Source organism: Mytilus edulis, chromosome 3, assembly GCF_963676685.1.
Source record: "Mytilus edulis chromosome 3, xbMytEdul2.2, whole genome shotgun sequence".
Lineage (NCBI taxonomy): Eukaryota > Metazoa > Mollusca > Bivalvia > Mytilida > Mytilidae > Mytilus > Mytilus edulis.
The window spans coordinates 97543299-97567260 of record NC_092346.1 but is presented as its reverse complement, the minus strand read 5'-3'; the positions used below and the strand labels follow the sequence as shown (position 1 = coordinate 97567260).

The 23962-nt window shown below is 33.7% G+C and overlaps 1 long non-coding RNA gene and 1 pseudogene across 1 annotated transcript; both read left to right on the top strand.

Moving 5' to 3' along the window:
* Positions 1-3005: 3005 nt before the first annotated feature.
* LOC139515001 (uncharacterized) lies at positions 3006-10607 on the top strand. The gene is made up of 3 exons (XR_011662794.1): positions 3006-3129; positions 4742-5170; positions 10132-10607. It is a non-coding gene; the product is annotated as an uncharacterized lncRNA (long non-coding RNA).
* Positions 10608-17616: 7009 nt separating this feature from the next.
* On the top strand, positions 17617-22916 carry LOC139517878 (uncharacterized; annotated as a pseudogene).
* Positions 22917-23962: the final 1046 nt, after the last annotated feature.

Here is a 23962-nt window from a genome sequence, read left to right as displayed (position 1 = left end):
TCTAAAATGTCAAATAAACATCGAAAAATCAATGTTTGCTACCTGAATTTTCACATGTACCTTTTCTTATATATAGTCTTACCTGTCTGAAAGTTTCAAAGCCATTGTTCTAGTAGAAGTCTAAATATATTCATTTTCTCCATGTCGGATATTTTTATTGACTGTACAATCGCTTGCAAGTTTACTGTAATATCACTCGGAGCCTTCCTGTACAATCGCTTGGAGCTTTCCTGTAGAATTACTTGGCCAAATGTATTAAATACATTGTATATGCATTGCATTGGTTGTTTCTTGCTGTCCTATTAAATTCATCTATGGTATTTGAAGTGAAAATAAGCATAAAACCGGTCATTTTGACAATTAAGATTCTATCAAGGAACCCTTTTAAGGTGACTATATCAGAAACAAAAACAAAATGTGTACAATAGATATAAAAATGAAGGTGTGGTATAATTGCCAAAGAGACAACTCTCCACAAGAGACCAAACTGATACAGAAATTACCAACTATGGGTCACCGTACTGTCGTCAACAATGAACAAAGCCCATACCGCATAGTCAGCTATACAATGCCCCGAAATAACAATGTAAAACGAGAAAACTAACGGCTTATTTATGTACAAAAAAATGAACGAAAAACAGATATGTAACACATAAACACAGAACCACTGGATAAATATACAAAACAAAAAGAAAAGGACAGTACAAAATATGTTGAGAATCTAATCTAAAATAAAACTGAAAATAATCCTGTTACAAAATAAATATTTATATATACCGAAAAGGTACTAGATTCTCTGGAAGGGTAATTAGCATATTTTGAATTTTACTTAATATATTATTTACCAGCAATTTAAAAAATAATAATAAATACATATTTGAACAATACAACAAAATATAAAACGAACGAAACAGTTTTTTTTTGTTAGTAAGAACAACATTTTTATCAAACCACATGTATATCTTCAATATAAAAATAAGGAGATGTGATACGATTGTCAAAGTTAAAAACATAAATGGATTTAAGCAATTATTATAGTCGGCTATAAAAGGTCCCGACATGAAAAATAAGAATCAATACCTTTCGAATTTAACTGACGGCCTAATTCATAATAAAACAATTTACGAAAAATATATATGACAGACATGAACCAACGACAACCACTGAACTACGAGCTCTTGACTTGAAACAGGTACATACAGAATTTGGCAGGGTTAAAAATGTCTGTGTGCGCTCATTTCTCCCCAAAACTAGCACAGCACAAGACCAAACTATAAAAAATCAGATGAATGATCGGATCATCATACTATTATTGACGATATCAGACCAGGTGCGGATCCCGCCTTTCTGCAAAAGGGGGGTCCAAACCACGGAACACACTGAAACGTCCACAAAATAAAAAAATAATCGGAAAAAATGGGGTTTCAACCACCAAAATCTCCCCGCATACCGGATCCGCTAATGCAAGCTGCATCCATTCAAATAAAAGCTTCAAACATCATGAACACTTTTGAGTGTGTAATTGAGGTTTTAAAAAAATGAAAAAAAAACAATACCAAATAAGTAACTGTTAAAATTTAATCGTAACAGAAAAAGGAGAGAAAAATCATGCCAGACATATATTGTATTGGATTGCAGTAGTTTAATAAATATTTATATGACAAAAGTATCATGGAAAACATAAACTGATCATGAATGTGGCAGAAGAGATAGTAGTAAGCATTATCTACTTAAGAGTTATAATTAGTCATATGCCACTAGAAACTATTGCAGCAAAATGCAATGAGTATGTAGGAAAAAGTAATACCTTTGACTAGCTTGCTTGCTAGCTGGGCCGTGAAGACATAACAAGGTAAAGTAGGTTACCTTCCTTTCGGAGTAGTCTAGTTGGCCAAACGATGAAAAGAAAAGCTCCAAGCGATTGTACAGGAAGGCTCCGAGTGATATTACAGTAAACTTGCAAGCGATTGTACAGTCAATAAAAATATCCGACATTGAGAAAATGAATATATTTAGATTTCTACTGGGACAATGGCTTTGAAACTTTCAGACAGGTAAGACTATATATAAGAAAAGGTACATGTGAAAATTCAGGTAGCAAACATTGATTTTTCGATGTTTATTTGACATTTTTGATCGTTGTTGTGTGACAATTTTGATCATTTTACACGGAGCTCCACCATTCTAAGGAAAACGTTTGAATGCATATATCTTTCTTATTATTTTATTGGTTCATATTTACATAAAGAATGTTTTAGCTATCAAAACTTGAAGCAGAAACGTTATATAGCAACATAAGAGTTCATCAAAGTTTCCATCAAGCAACTTGTTATTTTGCAAATGTCGGAGCACCGCTTGACAGTCTCCCGAATGACCAAATTAGTAGAAAACCGTACAGTTCCGTTCCCACACTGTGAATATATATCGTTTCTTAACAATATTTCAGAGTTCAATCTTTATTAGGTTTTTATAATGTTAGTGCATTGTAATTGTTCATGTATTAACTTTACGTTTTCTGCTGAATGTACAGATGCACATAGTACAGGATTATTTTAATTTCATGTTTCCCCTTTATATTTTTTTTTTGCTGTTGTCATATTCATATCTTAAAGTATACTGTCCAGTATGACTCCGGAAACGGTCTTTTGAGCAAATGGTTTGGACACAGGTTTTGTCAGGTTTTTTTCCTGACCGGCGGGATCGTTAAAGATGGAGAAATTTTGATTATTTATTATTAATAACAGCACAGTAATTTATGTTTTATGGTTATATCACATATGCTGTTATATTTCACATGCTATCAAGTTTATTTATTCGTAATAAATCCGGTGTGCTCTAGACTACGTTGGGCAGTCGGCAAATATATATTTGTTTTGTGTATCAATATTTTTTATTATAGTGTATGGTATATATTGCAGTGAGATTACATCAGTAAAGTGTACATTTAATTATCAACCGTCTCGCGATCGGGGTTTTGTTTAAATACTTGAGTCGATTTTCAGAAAACCATTCAAGATATAAAACCTTAAAGTTTGTATGTAAACATAATGTTATCAATATAGTTTACTACATGTAGTGCAGATAGATATCTCATGATATACATGTAACTAATCTTACTAGCCAAATGAGGTAATTATAAATAATTAATTATCATTCTTATTCTTATTTACTTAGTATTTTAAGAGAATGCCAAAAAATATATCTCTGAGTGACCTAAATACATTCTACCATGCGAGACTATAAAAATATACAGTGACAGAGGCTTCTTAAGGTGGTATCCAACACTTAAACTAAAATTAATTTGGCTCGTTTAATTTTCATTTAATTTTGTCAAAGTATTTACTTGACCCTTTAACAAAAATATCAAAATATCAAAAACTTTGAACCAACCGTTTTGTCAGAAAAATTACACTGGTTATATAGCAGTTTGACAAACTACAATTTTGATCATTGATAAGTTTAATATTCCTTTTACAACACAACGTAATTAAAACGTTTAGATGACTTTACAGAGTTATCTCCCTGTAGTGTTAGGTACCACCTTAAGTGTAACTTGATACTATCATCTGAGATTTACTTTAACTCTATAAAGAGTAAGCCTCCAATATGTTAGAGAGACAAATCTATGTCCGGGCCTAAATTAGGCCTCTCCTTTCCTCAGATCTGTGTCCGGGCCCAAATTAGGCCTCTCCTGTCCTCAGATCTGTGTCTCGTCATGATAGCTACTCTAGCCACTACTTTTTATTCAAATCTATGTTTTTTTTCCTTTTTATTTATAAAAAGTTTTTAATTATAAAGAAAGGACTTGTTTGACTCCTTTTTCAACAATTCAACAATTGTTTCTATATTTTTATCCATCTGATGAGTTTAGGCTTTTTCAAATGATTTTATAGTTTGTTCTTATGTTGTACCGTTACAACACTGTCCAAGGTTAGGGTGAGGGTTGGGATCCCGCTAACATGTTTAACCTTGTCACATTATGTATGTATGTGCCTGTCCCAAGTCCGAAGCCTGTAGTTCAGTGGTTGTCGTTTGTTTATATGTTACATATTTGTTTTTTGTTCATTTTTATTTTGTAAATAAATTAGGCCATTGGTTGCCTCGTTTGCATTGTTTTACATTTTCATTTCGAGGCCCTTTATGACTGGCCGTACGGTGACCTATAGTTGTTAATTTCTGTGTCATTTTGGTCTCTTGTGGAGTGTTGTCTCATTGACAATCATACCACATCTTTTTTATATATAATAATAAATTTAGTATAAAAATAAAGATATGTTGTATGATTACCAATGAGAAAACTACTCAGCAGAGTTCAAATAAAGTGGATATAAGCAATGATAGATATTAAACCGTTTGTCCTTCAGTAATGAAAAAAAAACTACCGTATAGTCGGCTTTAAAGGGTTTAAAACGAGAAAACTAAGAGCCTTATTTCTATATTATTTTTACGAAAAACACATATGGCATACATGCACCAACGACAACCACTGAACTACATGCTATTGACCTGGGCGTTGTCAGTTTATTTTAGACTTTTGAGTTTGAATGTCCCTCTGGTATCTGTTGCATCTCTCTTCTCTGGCACAAATAATTTCATGTGGTTAACATGTCCGTTGTGTGCGTTTAAGACTTTCATAACATTGAACAGTGGTGTAACAACACAGCACAAGAACAAACTGAAATAACCAATGAATGCATTTAGCTCGCTGCTTTTATTGAATTACGTTTTATATCTTTGGTAGACAAATTTCATAATTCGGGTGAAAATGGTTCGAAAGCGAAATCGAAAACAACTTCAATGGCAAAAGCCTGCACACAATAAGTCATCCAGTCAAAACAGAAACAATGTCCGAAAAGAGAACCAACAAGTGCATCAAGAGAGCGAACCACAAGATTACTACAGACGGGATCTTTTTAGGGAAAATGTATATGAAGGAAAGGATCACAACAAAAGTGTGTTTGAAAAGGCAAGAGTAAAGGTGTCTACCGTCTTTCCTGGGTGCAAGATCATTACATGCTTCTCGAACATTACATTCGAAATATTGCATTTAATACCACGTTATCCACACGTGTTACCAGAACTAGTTTTACTGAGAACAGTAGAAGATGATTCGATATTGCTTGGCAGGATACACAGAATTTCCGAAGTGAATAAGAAGGTTTATGTTCGGGTTAGTACATGTACATTGTGTTATATGTGATGGTATGTGACTATATGTATTACTGATAGAATAACGACAGGGTTTCGTTGGTTCTGTACACAATGTTCATGCATATGTGTATTGAATGACTATCTATACAAAAAGTTCAAGAACCAGTTTTTATCTGTTTAGGTCAGTCTGAGAGTAGGTCAGCATGTGTGCATAGTGGGAATTGTGGACTGACATACGAAAATTAGGGTAACTTAGTTAAATAGGGATAGCTACGGGTACCTTGAAACAAATTCTTTCTGTGATGAAGTTGATGGGGGTTAATATTTCATTAACCGAAACAAACTTTTGTTTTAAAAGTTATTTGTTAAAATTAGAAATATTTTAATAAAAATAAGAAGATATGGTATGAGTGCCAATGAGACATCTCTCCATCCAAGTCATAATGTGTAAAATGTAACCATTTATAGGTCAAATACGGCCTTAAACACAGAACCTTGGCTCACATCGAAAACAAGCTATAAACGGCCCCGCAATGACTAGTGTAAACAATTTAAACAGAAAAACCAATGGTCTCATCTATATAAAAAACGAAAAACGAGAAACACTTATGAACCACATCAACAAACGACAACCACTGAACAACAGATTCCTGACTAAGGACAGGTGCAAACAAATGCAGTAGGTTTTAACAGGCACCAACGTGCACCCTAACCTGAAATAGTAGTGTAACATTACAACTTAGAAAGACGCACTATAAATATCAAATTAATTTAAAAAGATATTTTAACAAAAACAAGTAAAGTAACTGAACGAATGAATTTACGACACAACATGAACACAATATTGATAAAAAATTAAAAATAAAAGGAGGAGATGTAAAACAATGTCAAAAAGACGAACAATAACCTGGCACAAAATGGCATTAAATAATGTAACGTACACAGGTAAATTTAAATATAATGAATTTTGTTGTTAGGAGTACGGAAATACTTTTTACAAAATAAATCAATGCTGTTCATAAAACGAGAAAAAGCATTGAATGTATAAATGCAAACTTATGCTGCGGTTTATTATATATAACTAGAACACACTCGTGATATCGCGGGTCCGTGACCGAATTAAAGTATATAACTGCGCAAGCCTTATTTTAGTATTAGTATTGCCATCTGATAAAGTCATGCCGATTACACGGCCGACACTCGGCTAACCGAGAGATTGGTCGGTTAATCTATATTGAGTATGCGGCTATATCGGCGGTTGGTCTGTTAATCGGGTTGGCTAAAGTCTGTTAATCAGGTGTTATCGAGAAAATCATTGCAAGTTCAGTATGTTTCATTGTATAACTTTTTAATTATATTTATATCATAAAAACTATTAATGTCTAACAAAACGATTTGGAGTACTGAATCCAGTGGTGTAATTATTTTTTTTCTAGCTTCAATAAACGATCTATAAAATGAAAAGGCGAGTTACTCATCAGTAAATTTATACACATTTTACACACACACAATGTACACAAAAATGACAAGTTGGTTGAGTTTACTTGCATGCAATATTTTGAACATCGAAAAAAGACAGGCATTATGTTTGTTTACCATATTAACATCAATATGTGAAAAATCTACACGAAAAACTGTATTTTGGTGACATAAATCAATTTTTGATAAAAATGTGGTCTGTTAATGGGTCGGATGTATAAAACCCGGTCTGTTAATTGGTCTGTTAAGAGTTATGAATGACATTACAAGTGTAATTTAATTTTTAAGTCATTATTTAAAATCAAGTGTGATCTAATCACTTCAAGTTGCTACTTGATCTTAATCTACAATAAACTATGGTGATATGTTGCCATTGATGAATCTGATATTACATGCATTGTATCATCACATTAAGTTCCCACACGTTTTCCTAAAGTACTGATAAATCGATTGGTAGTTACTTTGTAGTGATCATACATCGCGGAAAACTCAAATTAAACGTTTAATATTATAAGACCATGTGTAACATATGCATAATTTAGTTTTCACTTTCTCTACACCACCGTGAAGGTCAGTCATTAGAAAAACAAGCACGTTTGCGGACTGCGAGTCGGCTAAATGACTTACGATATCATAGGAATACATCATTACTCGAAAAATAAAATTAATATTATGCATTTATTGTGATTTCCGGGAATATAAATTTTTCTTTTTGTTACACATTAAATCAGCACCCAACACAAATATAAAAAAATCTTACTAATGTCAATTTCTTGTTTAGAACCACGTCTTACCAACGATTAGAAAACAACGGTCATTCCGTACTTGGTACAGACATTTCCTTAGGCGGCAGAAAATGAAAATGATGACTTGGTACAAAAGGCAATACATACCGGAAATAAACTCCTTATAGATACCAGGATTGAAATTATATATTTACGCCTTATATTTACGCCAGACACGCGTTTCGTCTACGAAAAACTCATCAGTGACGCTCGAAAAAAATGTTTAAAAGGCCAAATAAAATACGAAGTTGAAAAGCAATGAGGAAACACAACTAATACCGGCGTCACACATCAGCGTATAACTCCGGCGTGTTCAAAATCATTTACGCTGCCAATACGCTAGTAATTTTGGATGCATTTAACCTGTCAATCATATTTGTAACGTGTGCAAACCGAGATTTAGGCGTGTATTGGGCGTACTAGAAGCGTACCTAAGCGTTTATCCGGCGTTCAAGAAACGTATGTTGGCGTATGTTGTATGCTGCATAAAAATTTCCTCGGGTTGTAGCGTTCATCAAGCGTATTTACTTCATTGGCTAGAGGTATAGGAGGAGGGTTGATATCTCATAAACATGTTTATCCCCGCGGCAATTTTGCGCCTGTCCCACGTCAGGAGCCTCTGGCCTTTGTTAGTCTTATATGATTTTTAATATTAGTGTCTTGTGTATAATTCGGAGTTTATTATGACGTCTATTATAACTGATCTAGTATACATATTTTTTAAGGGGCCAGCTGAAGCGGACGCCTACGGGTGCGGGAGTTTCTCTCTACATTGAAGACCCATTGGTGGCCTTTGTCTGTTGCCTGCTCTATGGTCGGGTTGTTGTCGCTTTGACACATTCCCCATTTCCCAATTTCTCAATTTTACCTTTGTATTTCGACGTACTTCAAACTTATGCAACGCGCTTTGAAAGATTGCTTTTAAAAGCGTTCATATGGCTTGCAACTAACGTATACCGACTTTGTTAATTTTCTCTGTACGTTTGGTGCACGCCGGTCTATACACCAATGTGTGTGACGCCGGCATAAGGTAGTCTATTCCTGAGGTAGAAAAGTCTTAGTATTTCAAAGAAAACGCATTGAATTTAACCAGCTGCATTGCAACACATGACATATTCATAGATGTTACAGACTTTGAACAGACAAAAAAAAGGCTGATTGATAACTTGGCGTAAATAATAAATTCGTGCGAATTCGAGCGGCCAATCAGTCAATATAACGCTATATTGAAGTGACACACCCTTCAATGAAATGCAAAGAAATAAAATCAAAATAAAAGTGCTCTTTCTATAAGGATACTGTTGCACCGTATTGTAATTTTTTCGTCACAAGTACATCTCATTTTTTTCAATGTGAAAATATAAACTAAAGGTAGTAAGACTATTGTCGTGGCTAAATAACTCTTAACTGACACGATTTAAATTGTCCAACCCATTAACAGACTGTATTCCCCTAATATTCATTTAAATTTGGTATTACTCAACTTATATAACAATTAGGATATATTTATTAATGACAATTAATTTTTTAGAACCAAAATACTTTTTTGTGTCCTTTAAATCATATCTAAAAATGTTTTTTAGCCTTTTATTCAAAATATTGCTATGCGTACAAGCATAAAATTCACATACTTGCGCGACGCCTTTTCGTTTTACTTAAAACTGCGCAGGCTATGCATTTTGTTTACTGGTGGAAAATGTTCTATGATAGATATCATTTTGTCAGACACTTTTCTTTTTTTGAAGTGGTTCTCATAATATGCCAAAAATCTGTATATTTAACAGAGTTTAACATTAAATTGTGAGTTTTACTCTTAACAGACGTATAACCAACCCGATTAACAGACCAACCGCCGATATAGCCGCATACTCAATATAGATTAACAGACCAATCTCTCGGTTAGCCGAGTGTTGGCCGTGGATTATAAGATACACCGTTTTCTCTGCTTTCAAATCTTTCTGTTTGAACCCGTCGAACTGGAACTTATCAATTATTGGTAATATTATTTTTTGGAAAACAAAAGGTCCTGGAATGGAGTATTTTTTTTATCAACAGCATTGTCCTATATTAGTTATAAATAAAGTTGAATTCTTTGATTCGCTGTTTTACGTCATGCCCACTAACAAATTGAAAACTGTACATATACGCCTTATTTTTAGTCACAAATTTTTAGTATTCGTATTGTTATCTTAGAAAGTCTTACTGATTAAAATACTACAATAGGTAACAATTTGACAATTTAGTAGTGTCAACCCTGTGATGTTCACCCTTGTATGTATAGCATATTAATCCTGAATACCGTTTGGTGGTGCGCCTGTCAGATGCGGAACGTACAGATAAGGTAATAGGTAACAGGTGAATATGCTATTGGTATCGGTATCGGACTCGACCCGGAACTTCTTAATTATTGGCAATATTAATTACGTGGAAAACAAAAGGGCCTGGAGTGGTGTTATTTTTAATCTACACCTTTGTACTATATTAGTTATATATAAAGTTGAATTCTTTGATTCGTCGTTTTTACGTGATGAAGGCTGACAAATTGGACCTCGTTATTTTAGTATTATAGATACCGGAAATGTCAAAAAGGTGTAATTGACTTTTTTTTAATGTAAATACGCGTAAAAGCTGCAAATTATATTTTTGTTTGACTTTAACAGTTTATTAGTTTTGAAAAAAAATATGCGATAAATTAAATATATTTTTACATTTCCAGGACATTAACGATGAAGAACTTTGTTTGGAGTTACTCTGTTTGTCTGGTATAACAAGACCGGGACGCTTCGTGGCACTGAAAAACCCAACACTTACAGTGTTTCATGATGGCGAGTTTGCATTTCGTACAAATGAAACAGGAAGTGTTCATTATATTGACGTAGATGGAGATTACTTCAGTAATGCATTTATATTTTTTGTCACGATTATGTGTGTTTTGATTTTCATTTTTTGTAAGATGTTGTAGTGAATAAAAAGTACTGACCTTACAACTTTTATTTCTGGAAAAAAATTACATCATGGAATATAATTGTGAAAGTTCGAATTTTTAGAAACTAACAAAATATGAAATAGCTGAGAAAAGTAACAGATTATAAAGGAGAACCCGAACATACATCATCAATTTTTTTTTCTGAAGATGTATTGGTCAACTCAATTACTTACATCCATTTTATTAATTTTGAACTCTTGTAGATAGCTGTCAATCATACCACACCTCCTGAACTTTAAATATATACATATTTAATGTGTAGATAAAGTTAACAGATCTACGACATTACAAGTTTCAGTGGGATAGAAAAGCGCGGGTTATATAACGAAAGTTCGCGACCGAGTGTCATTTTTTCAATACAATATCATTTTTGTACCTTGTGTTACTTTGATGTATATTTGTATTTGTTTTCACAGACAAGCGTCTATGTCAGCATAGTTCCGATGTTTTATATCTTTGTCTTAAGGATTTCTTTGAGACAAAAGACATGTATGCTGTTGTTTCATGGTCTGTCATCGGTAATGACTTACCAATGGATATTTAAAGGAATAACACGACCGGCATCACTAGTGAAACAGGAACTGTGAACCCTTCTTAAACATTTGAGTTCACTAGCGGGTTTTTTTTTATTTTGTTTTTTTGCAGGTTAATGTTGCTCAATTAAAAGCTTAAACCTCGGTCACACCTTACGGTTAGCAGGAACGGACGCCTAACGGATGAAAATAAAAGTTGTCCTTTGACAAAATTGTTATCCGTTGGAAGTTCGTTGATGTACTTACCAAATAAAACGGACGCGTAACGACGGTCTGCATAACGGACACACACCGGATATGCAACGTAAGAGAAACGGAAACGTACCGGACAGAACGGATGTCGAAGGTACATCCCAAACTCCGTACAGTGATCGTTTCCGTTCCGGAACTTTTTTCCTTTACTCCATCAATTAGTGTAGAGTAGTATGCGGACCCGTATTCGGATCGGAACTGGAACTGCCGGGGAGTTTGGGTACATCCAACGGACGAGTACCGCATAACACGGACACCTAACGTAAGCATACCGGATAAAACGGACGAACAAGATATACAAAAAAAATTAAAGGCGACAATAATAAAACATGTAAATCGCATGAATATTCAAAATGTTCTGTGTAACTGGTTTTGGTTTGTTCTTCAAAATGCCGCCAAAGGGCAGTGTCTAGCCTGAATAACAGTTGGTGATTGTGAAGATGTGCCCTTACTCTAAGATCGATTATAATTAATAAGAATTCATGAACCTTAAGAAATCTAATTGGCATTTCTGACGTGAAATTTTCAATAGGTATTTATCAGTTTCAGATCCGTTCATCATCCGTTTTATCCTTTATACGTCCGGTAGAAGTCCGTTTCACATTCGTTCAACATCCGTTTATCCGTTAGACGTCCGTTAGAAGTCCGATGGTGAATTTATCTGTCAGACCTCCAACGGATGTATAATGGACACGTAACGGATACAAAACGGAAACGAAACGGACGAGTACCGTACAAAACAGACGCCTACCGGACGTTCAACGGACATGTCATCCATTTGACGTCCGTTCAAAGTTTTGAACATGCTCAAAATTGTCCATCGGACAGAAAAGACGTCGACGGATAAAACGTACGCTTAACGGACATGCAATGGATATGGACGGACGTCTAACGGATAAGAACGGACGTCTTACGGACATGAACAGATTGAAAAAAAAAATGTCCGTTAAACCTCGGTCACACCTTACCGGATAACACGAACGGACGCCTAACGGATGAAAATAAAAGTTGTTCGTTGACAAAATTGTTATCCGTTGGGAGTCCGTTGATGTACTAACCGAATAAAACGGACGTGTAACGGATGCATAACGGACACACACCGGATATGCAACGTACGAGAAACGGACACGTACCAGACAGAACGGATGTCGAACGTTCATCCAACGGACGAGTACCGCATAAAATGGACACCTAACGGAACCGTACCGAATAAAACGGATGAACAAGATATACGGAAAAATCAAAGGCGGCAATAATAATACATGTAAATCGAATAAATATTCAAAATGTTTTTGTGTAACTGGTTTTGGTTTGTTCTTCAAAAACCTGAATAAGAAATGCTTGATTGTGAAGACGTGCCTATACTCCGATTATGAATAATAAGAATTCATGAACCTTAAGAAATCTGACATACCAATAATTGGCATTTCTGTCATTTATCCGTTTCAGATCCGTTTAACATCCGTTTTCTCCGTTATACGTCCGGTAGAAGTCCGTTTCTCATCCGTTCAACATCCGTTTTATCCGTTAAACGTCCGGTAGAAGTCCGTTGGTGAATTTATCTTCCAGACCTCCAACGGATGTATAACGGACACGTAACGGATACAAAACGGAAACGAAACGGACGAGTACCGTACAAAACGGACATGCAACGGATATGGACGGACGTCTAACGGATAAGGACGAACGTCTAACGGACATGAACGGATTGAAAGTTATCCGTTAGGCGTCCGTTCGAGCTATCCGGTCAGGTGTGACCGAGGCCTTTGGCATCCGTTCGAGCTTTACAGTTGTGTGGATTTTTTTTTTTTTTTTTTTTTTTTTTTTCATCTTATACTATCTAGTCATTTTGTTTTCTGTCTTTCTTCAAGTTATGAATTGTGATTGCCCTTTAGTATCTTTTTTCAATATACATATTTTGATATAATCATAGATGCTTTCTACGCTTTTTACTTTCAAAGAGGATACCAAAAGGCAATGTAATTTATTATGGTATTAATGAATAGGTGTTTTTATAATGGCCCTGTTATATGTCCAAGGTCTGTTATAATGGTCGAGGAAGTCTGTAATGGCCCAAGGCTGATATGGGGATCTCGGGATGTTACCCAGGCTGATATGGAAAAGGCCATGTATTAATCTCTATTTATTTCATGTGTGATAATAAGTCTTTCTAATCGCGTCTTGGTACGAGCATGTATTACTTTCCTGGCTTTTCAAACTCAATGCATTCTATTGGATATTTTTTTCTGTTATGCATTTTGGTAACAAAATGGATAGTATGCATGAAAACTGGAAATGAAAGTCACAATTACTAAGTATATCATTAGATCACCCGTGTATGACTTAAATGTCAAGACTTAATCGCATTTGAAGAAAACATTTATATAAGTGTTTTTATCATCTAACGTCCAATGTCTGTCAATGAGAATAAGTGACTTTTATATGCGCACTTTTCGGTCAGACGAAAAGACAAGCCAATCGGGCATTAAAGATTAGAAACTATTATTATAAGAGAATGGATAAACAATTATATGTTTTAAGATTTATGTGAGGACAACAACACTTTTCCTACTGAAGATAAAATATTATCACAAAACAAAGTTATATGTAAAAGGTCTAAATACATTTGTAAAAGAGGAATCTACCGTATGCCTTATCATGCTGGTACAAATAAAAAACAAGTCTTCATCTAAGGCGAAATTTTTTCCAAATGATATTTGTTTCTCAAATGTTAATTAAATGCCTAAGCGAATCTACGATGCAATTGGGACTGAAACCAATCAGCAAATATTAAAGAAAATAAAAACATATATTCATAAAAACTTATCAAGTTTTACTTTCGCTTTTACATATTTTTCGAAAATTCATGTACCTGTGATAGTGCGGTGACAGAAGTGTAAAAAGTCGTCTAGATCGCGAGTTTAATCTCCCCAAATAACACACGGCTAAAAATGGTCTTAACTTAAAGACAAATATGTCTTCTTTAGTTTTTGCCCTGTCGTCAGAATTTCGTACGGTCACATTTTTCTAAAAAGTCGTTTTAATGACTAGTAGTATATAGGAGAGTTTCAACCCCCCCTTTTTCAAAATGAAAAATTGTGTATGTTTGCTTACATTTAACTGAAATAGTTTTTCCTGACGCTATTTTCAGATATCGAAATATTCTATTTAGTATTTCATTTTCTTATAATCTATAAAATTTGCGAAGTTTAGACTGTTAAAAATTTAAAATTTTAATCGCAAATTCAGACACAAACTTTAGTTTCTTCTTCATCGTAGTAAAACAAATTATCCCGTAATATTTTTAGCATATAGTATTTCATAAAACTAATCAGTGATAAAAAATTCGGAACCAAAATATGAAAAAAACCTTAAGAAATCAATGGAAAAAGAATGGAATAAAAAACTTCAATTTCAACACGGAACTTAATCACTTGCCTTCCGTCACATTTTGTGTATTAGTCAATAATTTGGTCTCAACTGATATATGACATTACTACCTTTTCGCTATTATATACACATATTTGCACTGATATATGCTACAATCTTTGTGTGTATGTGTTTATATTCTATGTTTTTTTGTTATAAAACATTAAATATACTTTGTCAGAAAAGTCTAATTGTAAAATCCAAATAATTTACGGATAGTTTCAGTAAATATTCCGTGATACGTCAAGTCCGTTGCAACTTGCCCCATTAAGTGCAAAGAAAAGACAAACGTTGTTAAATTTTATGCAGTGTTTAATATGCAAAGAAAAGAAAAAATGGACTGACATTTTGAGTCAATTTACCAGTATTGGAAAGTCGATTTTTATATCTGCATTGAATAAAAGATTAGACGAGGTGAACATCAAGATGTTTCATGCGGAAGCTGTTAATTTACAGAAGTCCGTGCAGGCTGTTTATCGTTGTTCATGCTACAAAAGTTACACAAGTAAACATATTTGTTCCCCCTTTTAGAGCGAGGAAGCTTCTAATCTGATATTTAATGACGACATACAATTTTCGGACTGTTGTCCCTCTGTTTCGGTATGTGTACGCGTTCTAGAATGCAGTCGTTCAACTGGAGCGCTTGTATATTTTGTTGCAACCAAACATTTTAGAAAGATCAAGAACTACTCAAGTTTGAATCAGATGAGCGTATTAAAAATGTTTTAACCGTGTCAGATAAAGTTAAAGTTAAAATAGTTTCCCGTCCCTCTTTTAAACTTCAAGCACTCTGTCATTTTGGTTGCATTACAAATTATTTGCTAAAAACGAAAAAAAAAGCAGATATCTCAGATCACGATACTGCTTTTACTAATTTTATTTTGGCTATTGACAACGATGTTATGGTCATTCCTCATGACACCGTTACTAGATAAATATATTACTTAGTAGTAGATCTTTTCTTCCAGCTGATTCTAATTTAAAATATTCTACTTGTAAAATGCAGTCTAAATTCATTGATTTCTATAGAAATTCAGTTGTCAAACAACTTCAACAAGTTCAAGGCAAATATAACAATATTTTGTAGCAAAATAACTATTTAAGATGCCATATCAGCTGCAAGTCAATGGAAAACTGAACTCAAAATTTTAATGTCAAATGTAATAGACAAAAATAACGGACAGATATGTCATTCCGCTGCAAGTATACAATAGAAAAGACATATCTACAAACTGTACAGAAGTATACCCAACTTCGGAAGAATTGTCTTGTTCTTCTTCAATTCAGTCAATGCCTTCGTCTTTATTGCAACTAATTTTATGGTAACTCAATGAAACTGCATAGCCAAAACTATTCTCAGGAAATAGCATCACAGAAATTTCTTAATTGCTAAGCAGTTGTTGCGTCAACCGTTTGTGTTGCCATTTGTTTTTACTGCTTTTCATTTCATATTGGCTTTACAAATGTACAATGAGTTTGGTTTGAAACACCTTGTTGAAATATTGAATGCCAATGGATTTTATGCTTCTAAATATAGTGCGACGCTATCTAATGTGTTGCCAACCATGAAATTGAGCGAAATGAAGACAGTGTGTACGTCTCATGCATAATGTTTCCCCCATCATCTTTGCAGACAAGCATATGGATGTCATCTCCCCATTTTAGATCTCTGTTAAATCTTGGATGAATTGAAAGGGATGGTTTGAAGCTGGTATTTCTTTGGAAACAAATGTCTTCGGACTTCCTACAATACCTTGTCTGTACTTATAAGAAAATCTCAAAATAACGTGTTTGCTTTGAACAGTACCTTTCATGTGCATACCTGTGGCCATGAGTGAAATGTATAGAAATATTAAAAACATGTCTTGTGACGGTTGGTGAAAATGAAGATGCTGGAGATAACGGTTGATTAGGTATATAGCTTGTTGAACTGATACACACGGTCCCACCCCCGGGTTTGGGGAGTGTTGGCGTGCCCTTGAAAAAGTCAAACCCCGCCACATTTGGTTTGTGTCTGTTTCAAGTCACGAGGCGGTAATGCAGTGTTTGTCGTATGTTTCTTTATAATATATTTTTTTGTTTCTTATTCATTTTGTACATTAATCAGGTCGATAGATTTTTCGTTTGTTTTACAATATTCATTTCGTGAATTGAAGACTATGCAGTATAAATTTTACTCATTGTTGAAGCCCGTACAGGACATATTGTTAATTTATGTCTCATTTGGATGGTTGCCTCATTTGCAATCATATCACATCTTCTTTTTTTTTATATGGAATACTTTTGAAGTTTGTGGTACGTTGCAAGGATAAAAAGGGGGGATATAGGTACAAAAGTTATAATGTAATAGATATTAACCAGAGTAAAATACGCAACAACAGATAATACTATATATGGAAGCAGTAATAATTGTGAAAAAAACCAAAAGCAACAAATAGTCTATAATAAAACGTAAAGTATCCGCAATTCAATTTCAGGTCATATTTGACTGTAGGGTTCTATTGCTTTGATTTGATACCTCACCCAATATGATAGTTTAAAAAATAATTTTAAAGTATTGTCCTGCATGACACTTGATTTTTACCTGAAATTAAATTTTTTCAAAAGGTTAAGGTGCTCTAAACATTTTATAGGTTGAAAACTTAATTTTTGAGGTTTTGTATATAAAACGTCGTTTTAGGATTTTTTTGATAAAATAAATCTTAATGATTAAGGTTTATGTATAATAACAAACATTAATAAAGCCAAAACAGTATCGTTTGTATTTATGTAGAGTTTAGAAATAGAAAAAAATGTCAAAATTGAAACCCTCCCAAATTTTCACAGATTTTCACGTATGACCTTTGACCTCAATTTAAAAAAATTGTGACCATACCAAATCCTGACGACAGGCATATTATTATAGTACACGATTTCCTCTTTCCAATGATATATTATATAGGTGTGTGTTCGGTGGGGAGATTAAATTCAAAAAAATCTACCTTCAGTCACCGCACTATGAGTGTTATTGCTTGTCAGTCCAATCGTCAAACATTGACAATTATGAGGTAAGTTATTCATTATCATATTTGTAAAAATACATACGAAAAGATTGGACGGTAAACTAATAATTTAATATGAAACACAAGATGTACAATATAAATGTTCTTTTGATTTTGTACGTAAACACCAACTATTTTGATTTTATTCAGATTCATGTGACCATTTTGGCCAAAATGGCTGCTGTTTTACTTCAACATTTAGTCCGAGTACAGAAAAAACACACCTGTCTATCTTGAAAAGTTTTAAGGCAAAGCAGTGACCAACATTCATTATCAGACATCTATTGTCCATTTCAATCAGTACAGTTCACCTTGATTATAACCTATGTAGAAGTTCTCACAACTCACTTTTTTTTTATATTTTGGCACCTTTTGTACAAAATAGTTAAGAATTTCCAAAACATAAAATACGTTTGAATTTATTGCTGCGGTAGCAATCCTAATATACATATTTAGAAAAAATCAAAGTTTTGTAAACAGTTATTTTATGATTATGAACATAATTATCAATGATATATTATGGCAATCAGAAGGGCTGACTGTTGTGGTGCAGATATCCTCAGGGAGGACACATCGATCAGCAGTGTTATTAACCAATTCAAGTGATTGTAAAGAAACTCATGATTACTAGGATTAAAATTGTGTATGCCGAATGCTCGTTTTGTTTACAAAATACTCAGTAGTGATGCTACATTCACAACGTTTTAAAGGCCAAATGACGTACGAGAATGAAGAGGATTAAGGACCCGACATTCCAAAAGGTTTTGTTATATACAGATAATGACTATGTAATCTTTTCAATATTTTAGAAAATCATTAGCATTACGTAAGTTTTGTAAACAGTTGATTTATATTTCAGGTCACCAAATAAGTGCTGACTACTAGGCTGGTGAAAGCCTCGGGTAAAAAATCTCCATAAACAGTGGCATCGACCTAATCAAAGCATTTAAATCTACTTTTTCTCCTTAAAAAATACCGAACAGGCGTAGTCATTTACTCATAACGCGCAGAACAATGTTTATGAGTAGAACAGAGGTTAAAAAATGTGATTTTTTTTCCATTACAGTAAACATACAGTAAACCTATTTATGCAGATGGAGTGTGCCAGGTGTCAGAGGTCAGGAATAGCTTTAAAACGATGCACTGGGTGTTACATGGTTTCTTATTGTTCGAAGATTTGTCAAAGAGCAGGATGGGTTGAACATAAGTTCACATGCAATAAAACAAATATACAAACCACCAGTAGAGAAAGAAAAACTTATAACAACTCAACAGAAAATGTATCAAATGAACAATTCAAAGGCTTTAGTACATTGATGGATGGTCAAAAGATAGAAATTGGGGGACACGAGTCTCACACAAAAGCTAAAGAACAGATTATGAAGCCCCAAAGTCAAAACCAGACATCGCAGTCAACGATCAAAACAGCAATTAAAAGTGAAATTGAAAATGATCAAACTACATGTTCTGTTTGTGAGGAAAGCACCGATAAGAAATGCTCAAGATGCAAAAAGGTGTTTTATTGTTCAAAGGCATGTCAAAAAAATGATTGGAAAAGTCATAAATCAACATGTCTAAATCGGGAAGGCAACTCCGAATATCATTCGTCTTTTAGTACAGGGTTTTCAACATTTAATCCGTTCTCTTCATTTCCACAGCAAGAAAATCTACCCATGACTGCAATAACTACTGACGAAAAATACCAGGGAGCTATTAAACTGGCGCAGACTCGGTTTCCACACCAAAAGATCTTATATTTGCTAGAAGAAGTTCAAACTGAAAACATTTTCTTTCGTCCACAAACGCACGACGTCCTTGTTGCTTTTATTCCCAGATATCATCATTACAGACAACGACATTGTATTTATATACAGGTAGGCATAAAAATGAACTATTAGACCTTTTCAACAACTCTCGACACCGACTTATGACACCTACAGTTTACAGGTAAAATGGAGGGGTCGTCTCAAAGACAAAAACGTCTGACTATTATAACGTATACAAATTCGATTTGGCGGATATACATGTATATAGCTACCGAAGATATATATTTATGTAAAAAAAAAGGAAAACAATACATTTCTCTTTCTGTATTTACACGACATTTCACGTTGAATTGATTAAAAAAATACTGCAATCATTCCGCATCCTAATCAGCTTTCTCTTCACATTTATGATTTTGCCGCATTCCAATAACGTTTTAAAAATGTGTATCTGCAAAAGTTTTTCTGAAAATCTATGAGAAATATGAAACATAATTACTGGAATGTCTGTCCGTGTGTTACACACTTGTAAACACGGTCGATTTGTGTTTTTCAAACGATCAAAACCGTACCCGATGTACATATTCATTTTCGGGAGGGGTAAAAACACATTATTTCAAAATTCACCATTTTTATCAACGAAGGACTACGCTGCTTCAAGATACCGTGTTAAAGTTGATGTTTTCCTTCATGAATAAGGAGGGGATTAAATTGACATCTCTTTTCAATGTATCATTACTTAAGCAAAACATATTTGCGTATCGAATTTATAATTCAACACGCTAGTTACTATAGAGCTTTGTCATTGCAAATTCTTTTTGGACAGTGCTAGTCAAGGAGAGTCTAATGACTAAGGTTATCCGTCATTTAATTATATGTTAGTTCTCACGAACTGATTGACCAATATAATTGCCCGTATTCTGAAAAACAACATACGTTGTCTCTTTATAGTAGAGCCATGATATTCCAGTTTTCTTACCAGAAGCGGGAATTACTTAGCAATGGATTTTAATGGGGTCCGTGTTGATCAAATATCGTTGGTTTTATATGTTACACTGTCATTTATTTTTTTGTCAACGGGTCAGAAATTGTTTCTGTTTCTCTTTTCCTTGGCAAAGCTTTGCCGGTTTTATAATCTGTACTTATGATTCATTCTAAATTTCGTCTATGACGGGAGTGTTTTTTTTTTCAATTAGAATAGTTAAACCCCGTCGCAAGTTTTGTGCGCCTGAACCAAGTCCTGAAAATGTTGGTAATTTGTACGGCCTTCACACGGTTGATATTTTAGTAAATGATTTGACATTATGCTTCACTTTTATATATGATTCCTTTTTAGTCGATCGCTGGTTTTTCCCCCAATTTTTTCTCTTCTTTTTTTAAACCTTAAAAATAATCCTTTTCTTCATTATAATTTTTTTTTAATCCATGTCATTTGGACTCTGCCTCCATTGCAAATCAAATAAATTTCAAGCAATAAATCCAATAGTAAACAAAAGTATTATTTTCAATTTATATTTTTGAGACGACCCCTCACAAATTACCTGTCGTAGTCCTGCTCAACTGTAGGTGTAGACAATTGTTGAAAAGGTCTATTAAATAAAAATGGAACCATTGTCGATAAATACTTGACTACTTTCTATATGTGTATCTCTAAGCAAAAATTATTGCAATAATTCGACATTTTTATTCCTGATAAACGTTAGATTTATAATTCACCACAAATATTTCAGTTTTAAAGATTGATATATGGAGTTAGCATCACACATTAAGACAATTTACAATTTTCGTGAAGTTTTTACTTTTTAGCAAAGAAATTGACGGGCTATGTGTTAACATTTTTTTTTAGCTTTAGAGTTAAGGTGGCACGGTAGTATTTCCTGGCCCATAAGGGATAATGATAGCCTTTTTAGAAATTTCACCACTAACACTGCAAAAAATTCTACATTCACAGTTAACTGAAGTACTTTCATTTTACTATTCAGAAATGAATTTGAATGTATATCATGATCGTTTACTTTTTTTTTGCTATTTTTAAAAACCTAAGGCCACTAGTGCTTTTAGGTCTGTTATCGTGCAGTGAATACAAAATTAAAAAAAATTCCCAAAATTTCATTTTCATCTGTATGTAAAATTATTTCATATTTTTCTACACCTGAATCATCCCTCAGTTTGGGAAAGTATGTTCAGTTGATACTGTATTTTTTTTCCCCAATCACACTGTTCATATACAATTTGACTTAGGTAGGGTACACAAAAGAGCAACCTAAATTCTGGAATGCAAATACTACCGTGCCACCTTAACGCTTGGCGGTAAAAGAAGGATAATACTATCTTCTTATGGTTCACGCGTATCTAAATATATCAAATTTCGCGTGGTATGTCGCTGCTGGTAAAGTTTAACTGATTTGACTTACAAATAAGCTACTAAAGAAAGGGTTCCAAAATTTAAAGTCATCGCGTCGAAAAAATTTCAAACGCCATTACAGATTAGTTGATCGTTATGGAATATCTCATTCGCTAATGATGACGGATATGCTTCGATTGTAGTGACAAAAAATTCCTTCCTCTTTTCCTCGAATGTAACATCATCGAATATACTCAACACCGAGTTTGTACTTACATGAATAACACAACTAGTGCCACATAATGATATGGATCTGCCTACCCTTCCGGAACACACGAAAATACCCCAGCTTTTTGTGGGGATTGTTTTGTCTATTAATAGTTTTTCTATGTTGCGTTGTATTTTTGTAGTTTTTCCTTTTTATTCATTGCATTTTCAAATTTTCATCAGTTTATGAGTTTGTATTCCTTTGGTAACTTCCGTTTCAGATTTTCATTATTTACCTTTGCAGTTGTTGTAAAAAAGGTATGATGACATGTACAAAATGGGCAATCAAAAACAATATTGTCAGAATAAAGTGTGACACCTGCATGATTAAAAAAAGAAAAGAAAAACCAAAGTCCTATAAGTAATACAATAAGACTAAAGATAGATCAACGCTAATATCATGGGGGACTGTAAACTGTCCCTGCTAAGCTGTCGGCATTCATCGTGTAACCCATTACCAACACTCGGGGGATAATTCGTATTCAGAAATAGCACAGAAAAAACTTCATCTCATAATCTTCTCTTTTTCCTTTTTATTTTCAAGCTCAGCATTTTTTAAGGTACTAGTTTTGAACCATAAAGTGAACAATTAATGCATTATATTATTTTTTATGATTTATGATTTTCAGGACAAAAATGGAGAGGAAACATATGTCGCCTTTTACCTGGACTATGACAATCCATTTCCATTCTTCAGCTGGTCCGGCAGGACGTTTTATTACCATTGACAATCCGTTTATTCACTACTTTATGGACGGATCTGTTGGACTGCGAATTGAGGAACCATCTACGGTTTCAATCATAGACGTATAAAGGAACAGTGATAATGTTTTATAACCATTCAGATAATAAATAGAAAGCATCACATTGGTTCAGACAATCTGAATACTTTTATTTTTGGTGTGCTTGTATACATAAATATTTTATGAGCGATTATGATATTTATATAGATAGAAGATGTGGTGTGAGTGTCAATGAGACAACTCTCCATCCAAGTCACAATTTGTAAAAGTAAACAATTAAAGGTCCAAGAACGGTCTTCAACACTCTATTTTTCTATTTTTGATAATATCAATCTCGAAGGATCTGTATATATCAAATATTCCACAAGATCATTTAATCCCAAACTAATTTTGGAAACCTTTTTTAAGAACTGTTTGAGGGATATCCTAATACTGCAACTTTTAAGGGGGATATCGTCATTATCATAAGAATAGTAATAGTTTTGTATTAATAGATATGTTTGAAAAATACCGAATTCTGAGAAAATTCAAAACGGAAAGTCCGTAATCAAATGGTGAAATCAAAAGCTATCGAACTCCGAGAAAAACTCAAAACAAAAAGTCCGTAATCCAATGGAAAAATCAAACCTCAAACACATCAAACGAAAGTCTGAGTTAATATGTTCATTGTTTCTTAGGTATCAACTATTCTTGAGTTTAAAATGTTCATTGTTGGTATTGATTCAAATGGTCGTGGATTTTATATGTACAACATGCTAATTTCTCGAATAATCATGAAATTAAAATGCCCATCGTTCCTTAGATCTCAAACTGTGCAGATATTGAGGTTAAGCTCTCAGACGTTTGTAATTTTTATCATTCATCGTTGCCAAGCTCTGTGATGGTCGATACTTTGATACGTCCTCAGATAATAAATTGTCTACATGTTCATTGTTGCTAAGCTCTTTAAAATTGTTAAATGTTCATTAGTTTAATTTATTCACCGTTGCAAAGCTTATCAACGATGCACATATTGTACTCACGGCCATTTGAGAACTAAGCAACTTATAGAGCAAATTAAACTTGCGAACATCTGAAAGCCTTTCAATCATGACTATTTAAGAGCTTAGAAAACGACAAACACATTTTAAACAAACGATCATATATTAGAATTGGCAACGATGATGATATTATGAACATTAAAGATCTT